Source organism: Vombatus ursinus, unplaced genomic scaffold, assembly GCF_900497805.2.
Source record: "Vombatus ursinus unplaced genomic scaffold, bare-nosed wombat genome assembly UNPS02004577.1, whole genome shotgun sequence".
In the NCBI taxonomy this organism is placed as follows: Eukaryota; Metazoa; Chordata; class Mammalia; order Diprotodontia; family Vombatidae; genus Vombatus; species Vombatus ursinus.
The window spans coordinates 1,185,026-1,198,395 of NW_020944355.1; positions in this window are offsets into that span (position 1 = coordinate 1,185,026).

Consider the following 13,370-nt stretch of genomic DNA (forward strand, 5'->3'; position numbering starts at 1 on the left):
AGGTGAATAATGAGGTAAAATAGAAAGCTGTCATAGGCTGGAGTCAACACCCAGTCTCTATCTCATCCCCCTCAACTGAGGACACGCTCTATGCTATTTGTTATCAGCACAGTTTGTGGTACTTTTCCTAAGCACACAAATTTGGCATTATAACAGTATAGATACTATATTCTAAAACTGGTTGCTTTCTTTACCATTGAATGAATGGAAAATTAAACAAAGCAGAACCTATCTGAGTTTGAGTGGACAGATAGCATGAGTGTTTTCCTGGAATGAGCTGGGGAGCAGGGAGACGGCCAAAATGGGGGCTGGGGGCTAGGGAATGGAGGTCAGTGCAGCTGCACTAGAAATCAGTCTGTTTTCTTTAGCCCCAGTTACGTGTAACACCATAAGAAGATGAGCCCTGTTGTCTGTGTGGGTCATGGTTTTCCCATTTTCCTCTTTGTGGTTGGCTCTTTGCATTGGGCAGTGGTTACCCTAGTCCAAGGGGCCACCTCAGATTGGGCCTGCATTTGTGGCCTCGTCAACCTTGGTTTTCCTGCTCAGTTTTGGATTAGGGTAAATGACTCAGTATGTGAGCCCCCGTGTAAGCAAGCAGAGCCGAGATGTAAGCAAGATAAAACAGTCCCAGGAAGAGAGAACTGGAAACCTGATGAAGGCGAGGGTCGTCTGCAATTCTCTTTCATTCCTTTTCATAGTAAATACAAACCAACTGATACGATATCTTGCAGTGTTTCCAAATATTATTTATAAGCCAAATATTTGATCAGTTTTCTTTACAAATACCAAGAGAGCTCCTAGAGAAAGCAAGCCTGGGAACAACAATTGAATTGTTCCAGTGTGGAGCAAAGTAGCATTTTCATGTCCAAATTCAAAGGGATTGAGCTCGGCAGGTTTCCGAGAGACTTCGAGAGAGGCTGTGCTCTCATTCCAAGCGCCTGCCATTGGGCAGGATCAAGAGTTCTAGGAGAGACAAAAGCCATGTTTTCCTCTGCCCGTAAAAGGTGCGGGGCTCAATTCACCGGGTTTGGAGTTTTAAGGACATGGTGGTGACAGCAGGGTTTTTGTACAAGTGTGATTGTGCTGCGTGGAAGCATGGAAAGGAAGAGGGGAGAAGGGAGGAGGGGGAGCAGATGGAGCTTGGGCTTAGTGTAGAGTCAAGCTGAGAGGTGCTGAGGGCCTGCGGTAGGGTGGCAGCACTGGTGATGGGTGGACCAGGCATGAAAGATATGGAGAAAATAGAATCCACAGAATTTGGTAAAAATCATGGCCAGGCATCGCCCACGTGGCTGGGAGACCAGTGATCCCATGAACAGAAAGAGGCATATTGGGGGAAGGAACAGCCTTGTCTTACCATAGGCATGGGAAAGGAAGCAAACTGAATGTAATAATAGCACCTACCTCATAGGGTTGTTGTGAGGACCAAACCAGTTTTGGAATATAGTCTCTATACTGTTATAATGCCGAATTTGTGTGCTTAGGAAAAGTACCACAAACTGTGCTGATAACAAATAGCATAAAGCATGTCCTCAGTTGAGGGGGATGGGATAGAGATTGGGTGTTGACTCCAGCCTATGACAGCTTTCTATTTTACCTCATTATTCACCTCAGCCAACTGCTAAGTCCTACTGTTTTTCCCATGCTGAGGTATATTATTTGAAGTTCTAAGGAAAAGCCCTGTTGCCCCACCCCAGATATGAGAAGAGCATAATGCAAGCCCCTGACCTCCAAGAGCTCATCAAAGATTTTAAAATGAAAATAAACACATCTTGACCAAATTAGAGAATAAATACTGTACTGCATGAGGCTCGACTCTAAATGTGGTGGGATTCAGCAGAGAAAGAAAGATTTATGTAGGCCCCCAGGCCTTGAAGGGTAGTCAGAGCTGAGGGAGGCAGAGGTGAGAAAGGAAGGCATTCCAAGTCTGGGGTGGGGGAACAGCTTAAGCAAAGGTATGAAGGCAAGAATGAACATGTTGACACTTCTTGATCTGAATTATCTGGAGAAGGACAAAAAAGAATGTGTGTTTGTAATACTGTCAAACAGCTGCTGGTTTTCCTGCTGGGATCTAACACTGTTCAAGGCAGCAGAGGAAGATTGGGAGCTAAGTGTATGCAGTGACATAAACAAGGTATAGAACAGGAGACGAAGAAGATGTATGCACGTAGGAATAGCTGAGAGAATGCTGGAAAGTCAAAAAGACCTGGGTTCAAATCTCTGCTCTGGCACCAAACCTCAGTGTCCTCATCTGTAAAATGGGCAGGCTACAACCTGCAGCACCTGGCTTACAAGATTTCTGTAAAGCTCAAACAGGGTAATGTGTGGAAAGTTATTTGGCACAATGGGTAGTGTGCTACACTTGAGTCAGGAGATCAAATACTACCTCACACACATACCCTGAGCAATTTAAGGAACATCTCTAGGCCTCAGTTTCCTCATCTATACAATAGGGCTAATAATAGTAGCTATCTCACAGTGTTGTAAAGATTAAATGAGATGATGTGTGTAAAACACTGTGTGTTAGTTATTGGAAACTGCTAGGTGGCACCATAGTGCACAGAGCACGGGGCCTGGAGTCAGGAAGATGAGTTCAAATATGATCCTAGACAAGTGCTAGCTGGATGACCCTGGGCAAGTCACTTTACCTCTGCTGCCTCAGTTTTCTCATCTGTAAAATGGAGATAATAATAGCACCTACCTCATAGGGTTGTTGTGAGGACCAAATGAAATAACATATGTAAAGGACTTTGCAAACCTTGGAACACTGTCTAAATACTGGCTCCTGCTGCTGCTGATCGCTGACTACTGCTGCTCCTGCTGCTACTACTACTACTAGTACTACTACTACTACTCTCCCAACCTACGGATTATCTGTGAAGGAAATATGAGAAAGAAAGTGAAATGGCAAGACAGTGTGAACCCTTCCAACCATCTCAGTCCTTTGATGCTCTGCCACGTTATCCAGTGAAACACTGCCCTGTATCCCCACACACCCGAAAAACCAGAGCTGAGGAGCAGGAGAAATGGTCTTCAGAAATGACCTATCTTGACTGTAATCTTTTGTGATTATCATCCTCATTTTAGAGATGAGGACTCTGAGGCCCAGAGAGGTTAGATGACATGGGGAGGATCACACAGCAAGTGTTGAGAGGCAGATTTAAACCCAGACTTTCTTGGCTCCTAAACCAGTACTCTACCCATGAAGGTGAGGAAGGCATCAGAAAAATCTGGGGAGAGATGTCTGCCCAAAACTGGGAAATACAGAATCGATGAAGGACCTCTACCCCTCCAGGATTTCAGTTTTTCCTTTTGTATTTAAAAACCAAGCACCACTTAGTGTCCAACTGAGGAGATGAGAGCAAAGAGAACGACAATTATAGCCAAGAGATGAGCTTGAGTAGAAGCAAGACTGTACATTTGGCAGTTTGGTGGGTTATTGATTTTTATTGAAAGGAAAATAGTTTTGAGAAAACAAGAATTGGGGACTTAGGGGCGGTCAGTCCATTACAGTGAATCTGATCAAAACTTCATGCTGTCTCCTCGTTTTCTTTTTTAAAAGCTAGAGGGGCCAGTAGGGGCTTCTTGTCCTTTCCCTGGCTAGTCCCACATAGAAGAAAGCAACGAGAATGGGCTGTAGAAGATGCTTATTACCCAGAATCCCCTACTGTTTATGGAATCCAAGAGCTCCTTGGCACTGTTGGCATCTGCTTAGATGCTGGTCTCCAGTCCCTTTTGAAATGCACAATGGGCTATAGTGGATGTGTAGTCCTTTCTTTCATTTGCTTAGACTTTGTTTCAAGATATTCAGACAAAGAAGCGAGAAAAAAAAGGTGCTAAGGAGAAACTTGCTTCTTGTGCAGGTCAGATGGAAGAAGGAGATGACTTTGGGTAAGGAAGCATTGAAAAAAGAGTCTGATACTGTTAGAACCAGGATCCCAAGGGTTCTTTAAGCCCATGATCCCATAGCCAGAAGGCAGCATCATATAGTAGATGCAGTACTGGACCTCACATCAGGAAGGCCTAGGTTCAAATCCCATCTCAGACCCTAGCTGTGGGACTCTGAACAGGTCACTTAACCTCATTAAATCTCAGTAACCTCATCTGGAAAATGAGGGGGGTTGGACTTGATGGGTGCATATGATTGTGTTCAGTGATCTTGCGATCCTCTGCCTGAGGGGCTCGGAGTCAGAACTCTCCGCCACCGCCCCCCACCCCATGACACTTGCTATTTGTAGGACCCTGAGCAAGCTGTCTGACCCCTCTGGGCCCCAGTTATCTTTGTAGTAGGGGCGTCTCAATTGAAATGAATGGGATACCCAAGAGTCAATATCTATTGGGAAATGGGAATCAATGAGCCTTGCTCTTACCAACCCTGGTCTAACCAGCTATCACATGACCCTGTTGTCCTATGTGGGAAGGTCAGATGATAGTAATAAGAGAGTAGAGGCATTTTGCTAAATTAGTACAGTTCTAGTTCAGTTAGAAGTTCAAGGAAAGTTGACATTGTTCATACTTGGGGAACTTCCTTAACTATAGTAAGGTAATAGAGGGAGACATCTGCCTTTACAGTAACTATAGCCAGGCTACATCTGCCCCTCAAGGTTCTAGGGTACTCCAGAGGCTTTGGGGATTTTCTGTTCTCTAATGCCATTGCCTCATGCCCTCCCCAGCTGATTCTCCCTATTGTTAAGGGCCAATGACTAGTGGCCCAATTCCTTTTAACATCAGTTAATTTTTACAAAGGGATGTTTACTTTAAAAATGTAAGAAGAACAAAATTATAAACATTTTCCCCAATACCTCTGGAGCATACTCCTTCCCTCTACCACCTTTGTCTTTGAAGAGAGTAGGTTTACTCATAGCATACTTCCTCTAAAACCATTTTCCAACCAAGTTCACATACAGATGTGGCCTAGCTGCTGGATGAGGCCTCACCCCACTACCTGGGCTGGGTCCTGAAGGCCCCTCCCAAGGGTCACTTTTTGCTCCTCAAGCCATCCATGTTGGGCTGGTTGCAAAACCTGGCCTGAATTCCAGTTCCCATGTTGCTATGGCCGAGTACTGAAGCCTTTCCCAAGGCCACATGTTGGCCTCATAGGGAGAATGCCCCGAGACCTTTTTCCTTACAGCATTATCACTAGACCACGTAGGCAAAGGAGTCACATAGGTCCCCTAGGAGTGCAGCTAAGTAAATGCAGCAAAGAGACTAGGCTGAGGCCTGAGACCTACTTAGCCCTGTAGAAGATGCCCCTTGTTCCAGCTACACAGACAGTCAAAAGCTACAAGGTAACAGATCTAACCAGTTACAGAATGTCTACACATACTTATGTGTAGACATAAGTATGGCACATAAGGCACCTCCATTACCTGTCGTCAAGACCCTCCTGGTAGCAGGCTGCTCAGCATCTCCAGGTGGGGAGAGACCATCCAACGCACTCAGCACATGGTCCAGACCCTTTTACACTGGGGATAAACAAACCACTGATGTGTGCTTTGCCAATTCACTAAGTTCTCATAAGAAACCCCTAAGCAGCTACGAAGCTCCATAAGAATACAGACATGGGTTGGCACAATTTGGGGTGCCTTGTAGTTAGACCTCATGGATTTACCAATGCTCCCAACTCTTCGTATGAGAATGTGCCTCTTTCCTTTGGTGGAGTGGGGACTCACCCTCATCAAAGACCTTGTGGCTTGGGAGAATGCATTCGTTTCCCGAAAATCTAATCTTCAGCTCAAGAGAAACTTTGATATAGAGGCAAGAAATACGTAATGATATCCTGTCTAATACTGATTCTTTAATTGTTTCATGTGTCCAAAAGTTGTCTCCCCTCTAAGATGGCAAATTTCTTGAGGGTAGGGGTCATGCTGCTTTTGTTGTTGTAATCCCAGAGGCTAGTCAGAGAGCCAGTGGGGTTTTAGTTTTTTATGTTTATTGGTGTTGCGAAGTCCAAGCAAAGAGAGGAGGGGTACCCCATGATGCAGCCAATTCCGGAATTAAAATACTAACGGAGATCATGGAGGGGAGCAAAGGTTGGAAGTCAGTCAGACAAGGCAATCTGAACTGAGGAAGTGCCTGCAGGCCTCTCTTGAGGCCGAGCCCCAACGTCTGCCCAAGGTTTTGATGAGTCCTAAAGAGCTGCATTTTGTGGCCAGTAGTTGCCAGCCAGGTAGACATTTGCCTTTTGCTCTGACCTCTTCAGATCCTTGGGAAAGCTAGAAAAACAGTGACAATGGAAGAGCGACTTCAAAAGTACTTTCCTTCGTTTATAGGCTTTGCACTGTCAGATGTTGGGCACTCCCCCTGTCATAGCTAGACCCAAAGAAAGATGACAAAGGCGATAGAAGTTTTATTTAAATAACGATTTTCACCACTGTCCAGAGAAGTGCCTTGGGGCAGAAACTGGAGGTTTGGGGGCCTGCACAGGAGCAGCGGCAGGGCATATGGCCAGATGCCTGGTTAGTCCGTGATTTCCTGGTGGATGGTTGGATGGGAGGTGATACCTGATCTGAGGCTGGCTGGAAATGGTTGTTAGGTGAGTTTGTACTCATTGACTCACTAATCTGGAACTCAGCGCTGATGAGGAGCTGTCTTAAGCTAAGTGGAGATGAAAGGAGTGGGGGTCTTCTGGTCGTGAAGGGCAATCTGGGGAAAGTCCCAGAGGTAGGAGATGGGGAAATGGAATGTGCAGTGTAGGGAATAGCTAGCAGGCAAGTTTGGATGAATTTGTGTGTGTGTGTGTGTGTGTGTGTGTGTGTGTGGTAGCGAGATTAATGTGTATTCATCATCACAAAGATTGAGGCATGTTAGGATGGAGTTTAAAATCCAAACAGGATGTTACATTTTCTCCTAAAAGCAACAGATACTGAAGCTTCTGAAACAGAGAGTAATATCATGAGGTCTTCACTTGAGGAATGTCATTTTTCTAGTTGTGCAGAGGGTGGATGGGAGGAGGGAGGAAGCTGTAGGCAGGGAGTTCAGTTAGAAGGTGACTGCACTAGAGCCACACAAAAAGATGGCATACTAGGCTATCAGACAAATTATGCACCAGAGGTAGAATAATTACAGCTGAATTCCTAGGCCAAGAAAGTGAGAAGCCAGACAAAGTACTCACACTGAAGACATCCAGTCCTCAAGATGCTCAGTTAACACTCTTCTCCTACCAGCTTTTCTACTCTGGCCAGGCACACAAACCAACCCTTTATGCCTACCAAATCCAGGAGGCAATCATCATATGTGGATCATGAATAAAAGATAAGAATAGACAGAACAGGGAAGAGAATTAATGAAGAGAACAAGGTCAAGAAATCCTCCTTAGGAAAAAAGTGTGGAAAAATTGACAAAAGAAGTTGGAGTGGAGAGATCAGGGGGATTTCGAATCAAACACTTGAGAAGGTGGAAAAGAAGGGGGTAAAGGGGGAAAGAATTAGGAAAAAGAAGGAAGGAAGAAAGAAATAAAAAGGAAGAAAAAGTAAAAGGTTGACAAAAAAAAGAGAGGGTGAGGGGAAGAAGGGAGGCTGCAGGCTGTGTCAAAGCAGATGAAACAAAAGTAGTTATGGGGCAAAGTGACCTAAAAGATGAAAGGGAACAAAAATAATTCCTTAAAAAATAAACTAGAGATGCAAATTGTGAAAAATACAAACTCAAGTTTCATAACTTTAAATATAAATAAATTAAATGATACAATAAAATATAAGAGAGTGACAGATTGGATAAGAAAACAAAACCCCGTAATTTGTTGCTTACAAGAAACACATCTAAAAAAGTGGCATATATATGCTCAAAATGAGAGGTTGTAATAAAATTTACTAATTCATCAGGTGAATCCAAAGTAGCAGGAATTGTAATCATTCTATTAGACAAATCCAAAATAAAAAAAATCAGAATATAAACAAAGATGAATATGGAAATTATATTATGCTTACGGGAACTATAGGCTATCTATATATTATCTAATATCAGTGTTAAACTTATATCCATCAAATGGCATAATACCTAATTCATAAAGGCAAAATTAAATGAATTGTAAAAAGACATAGCTAGTAACACAATAATAGGAAGAAACTTAAATGCTCCTCTCTTAGGGTTGGACAAGTCTTACAGAAAAATAAACAAGTGGGAAAATACAGAATTGAGTAAATTGTTAGAGAAATTAGAGCTTAACAACTTATGGCACCTTCTGAATAAGATGACTAAAGAATATATATATATATATATTATATATATATATATTTCTCAGGAGCATATGGAACTTTTACAAAACAAAATAAAACTAACAATATGTTAGGGCACAGAGAAGTTTCAAATAAGTATAAAAAGGCATAAATGCTAAGTATGTCCTTTACAGACCATAATATAATATAAATAATACCCAACAATTACATAGATCTAAAAGATGTGATAATGAAATCCTAAATAATGAGGTATTCTAATAAGTCATAGAAACAATTAGTAATTATGTAAATGACAATGATAGTGATGAGACAACATACCAAAATTTCTGGGATATAGATAAAACAGTTCGCAGAGGGAAAAATTATACATATATATATGTATACACACGTACATACATATACACACATGTATATATGTGTGTGTGTGTGTCTGTGTATATATACATAAATATATATGTTTCCCTAGAACGTACATTAATAGGGTTTTAAAGGAGAGGACTAATGAATAGAACATGCCTTTGAAAAATTAGACACCCAAAATAAGAACAAATAAGACCAACAAGAACAACAAAAATAAACCCAAAATAAGAACAAAAGAGGAAATCTTGAAAATCATTGGAGAAGTAGATAAATTGGAAACCAGAAAAGTTGTACAACTGACAAAGAAAAGTAAAAGCTGATTCTTTGAAAAGACCAGCAAATTTGTTAAATCTTTGGCCAACCAGATTAAAAAGAAGAGAAAATCAAATAAAGAAAAATTTTTAAATAAACAAGAGAAGTGACAACAAAATTAAAAAAAATAAAAAGAATTAGCAGAACCTAGTAATTATATATATAATTATATGCCAATTGACTTGAGAACATCAAATAGAATAATACTTCAAAAATATAAAATACTCAACCTAAGAGAATACCAGACAAAGATCTTAAATAATCCAATATTAGACAAGTAAATAGACCTAGCTGTAAAGCAGCTACCGAAGAGTAAGGAAAAAACAAATTCTTTTCCTCCTGGATTTACAAGAGAATTATATCCGACCTTTAAAGAACGATTAATATCAATATTTTGATAACTAATTCCGTTAAATTGGTTTCCTTAGCAATCTTATATTTTTATTTTATGCATTTGCAAACATATTTTTGCCAAGTGGGTCCATGTCACAAAAAAAGGTGAAGAATCTCTAGACTAGATGGTCTTTGTGGTTCCTTTCATCTCTAAATCTGTTGATTTGTTAGAGGAGGCTAGAACCCATTAAGGAGGTGATCAGATAGGAGGCAAAGAAACCCTGAAGAAGGGAAGGTACTTCTCTGCTATTAGAAGAGAGAGCTGTTCTGATTGAATGAAAATACCTCTCTTATCCAGACTGAGAGAAAGTGATCTTACAAAGGGTCCACAGACCTCATTCAAAAAGAATCTACACTCCTAGAAATAACAAAGAGAGCAGCTTTCAGAAAGGATGGATTCTTCTTCATCTGTAGGGAAGGTCCGGTCTTGTGGCAGAAACTAAGAGCCAGACTACCATACATTTTTGCAGATGATTTTGTCTGCCTGTCCCCCACCCCCCCAAAGACTACATTCCCTCTATTTGGAGAATATGGGAATTGGGGAGTAAACAAAATAGGGCTGATGTGATAGTTTTTCTCCCTCACCTTGGATCCAGAACAATTCTCACTTGCCTTTAACAATAGACATTTTTTTTCCCTTCATTGTTGTTAAGTTTGTGTCTGCACCATTTTCAGTTCAGGTCATTTAAGTCTTCTTACTAGTGAGCAGACGATGTCTCTTGGTACCCCATGGTGATCCTTGGAGGCTGTGCTTGGTAGGGAGCAGCTCACATAAGCCTGAGATTCCTGCCAGGTGGGTTCCTGGTGATGGCTCAAGAATGGTTCCACATCAGCATTGCAGGGAATGATTGTCTGTTGACTGCAAGGAAGCTTCTTGATTCCCCAAATGGTCTGGTCTGCTTCCCAAATGAACCTGTCTGCCATTGTGTTTGGAGAGGTACTATATCTGAAGAGAAAGAGCAGCCAGGGAGGGCTTTCTTTTTTGAATGTGGGCTGAGACCCACTTTCCCTTTGATCCTCCATCAGTAAGCCTTCCCTGCATTGGAGAGAAAGCCACTTTTACCTGGAGACATGTTGGGGTGGAAGAAGTTAACTTTCTCCATCTGAGGGTTACCCGTTGGGTCACAGAATGCCTCCGGTTAAACATGTTTCTGGGTTTCCTGCTTCTGTACACTGCTGTTCAGCCTCTGAATGCCTCTTTGAAATGTAAATCAGCAGAGGCAATGAGGTGATTTCACTGTAAGAAATATGCTCCCTCTGCAGAGCTACTGTTTGGAGTGCTAAGAGGACATTAGGGAATCCAAAGGCCAGAAGGAATGTTGACAGATCCTCCAGTTTATGGGTGGACAATTTTTAGCAGAGGGTGCTAGTTTTTGCAATCAGATCCACTGCTTTCTTTTGGGGGTATAGTGGAAAGAGCCTTGGGCTTAGAGTTGGGACAGGCCTGAGTTTAAATCTAACAACCAATGGCACTTGCTAACTGTGTGACCATGGGCAAGTCATTTTATCCATCTAATCTTCACTTTCCTAATCTATAAAATGGGCATAATAATTCCCTTGTTTAATAGTAAGTACCTTACTTGCTGAGTAATTTTGCAGCTCAAATAAGACAAACTCTATACACAGCTTTGTAATATATAAAAGACTAGTTTCTCAAGCTGTACTCTGATGTGGTCAGACTGCATATAGACTATTGTATTCTGTCCTGGGTGCCCCATTTTAGGAAGAACATTTGTAAGCTGGAGAGCTCCCAGAGCTGTGTGATCAGGATAGTGAAGGGTCTTTAGATCTAACTCAATCCACCAACATTTGTCAAACATCTACTATTTCTTAGGCACTGGTGATCCAAAGACAAAACGTAATCTTAGATGACATAGGAGCATGGGTCAAAGCCTGGAGAAGAAGAGCTTTGGAGGAGATGAGAGGTGACTTCTGGTTTGTGAACGGCTCTTATGTAGGAGAGCAAGGAGACTTGGTCTGTTTGACCCCAGAGGGCAGAGCTATAGGCAGTAGATAGTTGGTGCAAAGAGGCATATTTAGGCTTGAGATCAGTTTTTAAAAGGCCCTAAGAACTGCACCTATTCCAAAGTGAATGGGTCCTCTTGAGAAGGAGAAAGCTCCCCGTGCCCAAAATTTTTCTTGTTAGGGGTATTTTAGAAGGGATTCCTGGTCAGGTATGAATTAGACTAGGTGGAAGTCTGGTCTTCCAATCTCTAAGTCTAGGTCTCTAGAATAGAAATGTCTTCTCTTCTCTCTCCTTCCCCATCCTCTAGCCTTTTTAGCCTACCTCCATCTCACTCTCTCATCTCCACCCTTGGCTTGTCCCCTTTCCCCTTCTGTCCTGTCAAATGTAATGTTGCTGCGTGTACCCAGTGGAACACCAGGGCATTGTTTAGATCGTGGTCTACTTTATTCCCTTGCAGGCAAGATTAGAGCAAGTTAATCTGAGATGTGGCTGGGCTGTTCATAAACACAGGCAGCGAAATAAATACTACAAAATCTCTTGGTAATATTCCTCAGCATTTCACAGTCCTTGGATCCGGGATGTTTTTCCTAATAGCTAATTCAAAACTCTGTGACTGCAATAAGCTCATTGTAGCTTGTCCTGCTATCCCTGAATGATGGAGCATTCAGATGACATTCCTTTCTACATTGGAAGAAAATGTAAATCCTGAAAAGAGTGGGAAGCTTCTGACAACATCTATGCACCAATCAATTGATTGTACATTTCAAGCATTAGAATAGATATGGATATTCACCTCCTACACTCCTCTTCACCTGCCAAGTTACCAAAGATGATAGAGTACCCAATGTGTTCTATCTTATCTTGGCTCTAAATAACAAGGGGCTGTGTGTGTGTGTGTGTGTGTGTGTGTGTGTGTGTGTGTGTGTGTATTCACTGTAATCTGTTTAAAGTAGCTCCACTTTAAAGAACATTTCTTTTTTAGGGGGCCCAATTGGTGATTTTATTGGTTGGGAGCCCTTAGGGAGCAAGAGAGAGTTCCTCCCCGAGGGCTCCCAACACCAATAAAATCACCAATTTGGCTACGTAAAAGAGATACTGGGCAATCACACAGATACTGTCGCAGGTTGGTCTTGAACTCCAAATTTGGGGGGCCGGCTCTTTATCTTCTATCTCCTATGCTATGCCAACTCCTCTCTGCATTCTCCGTCTGTCTTTCTTTGTTTCTCTCTGTCTCTGCCTTTCCTCTCTCCCTCCCCACTCTGTGTGTATGTATATATAAATACACACACATATACACACAAATATATATTTATGTAGAATACTTGATTCACGTACATAAATACATGTGTGTATGTATATGTACACACTATATGTACTGTTAACTTGACACTGCATACTCACTCACAGAGAGCAGTGTTACTGGGAAGCCTGTAAAAGATGGGCTAACATGTACCTGGAGTTTTTGTCTTGCTGTGTCAGTCTCGAAATCCACATGTATAGTCAGGCAAAACCAATTCTCATATTGGCTATGTCTAACAACTAGGTTTCAGCCTGCTCTCCGAGTCCCCTTGTTCTCTCTCTCAGGAGGTAGGGAGCATGTTTCATCTTGAGTCCTCCACAGTTGTGGTTGTGACTGGTCATTGCAGCTGCATCAGTTCACGTAAGTCTTCCCAGATTTCTCTGAAACTGCCCCCTCATTTCTTACAGCACAATAGTATTCCATCATATTCATATATCCTAACTTGTTCAGCCATTCCTCAAGTTTCTAATTCCTTGCCATTGCAAAAAGAGGCACCATACATATTTTTGTATGTATGGGCCATTGGAGTCTTTTTGGGATATTTTGGGGGTCTAGACCCAGTGGTGCCATTTCTGGGTCAAAGGGTATCAAAACAATATTCTTTCTATCTTCTAAGTATGATGCCTTTATTTTAATGCCATCTTCATTTGCCCACAAATCCATCCATCCATCCATTCATCCAGTTATCTCATCTAATCTTCACAGCATCCCTGGGAGGTTAATGCACTTTGTTGTCCCCATTTTATGGATAAGTAGGCTGGGGCTCTAACAGTTAAAATGTCTTGCTTAGTTTCGCACACTTCATAAGAGTCTGAAGCAAGATTCAAACCCAGGCCTTTCTGACTCCTCCAGTTCTACCCTTGCAGCT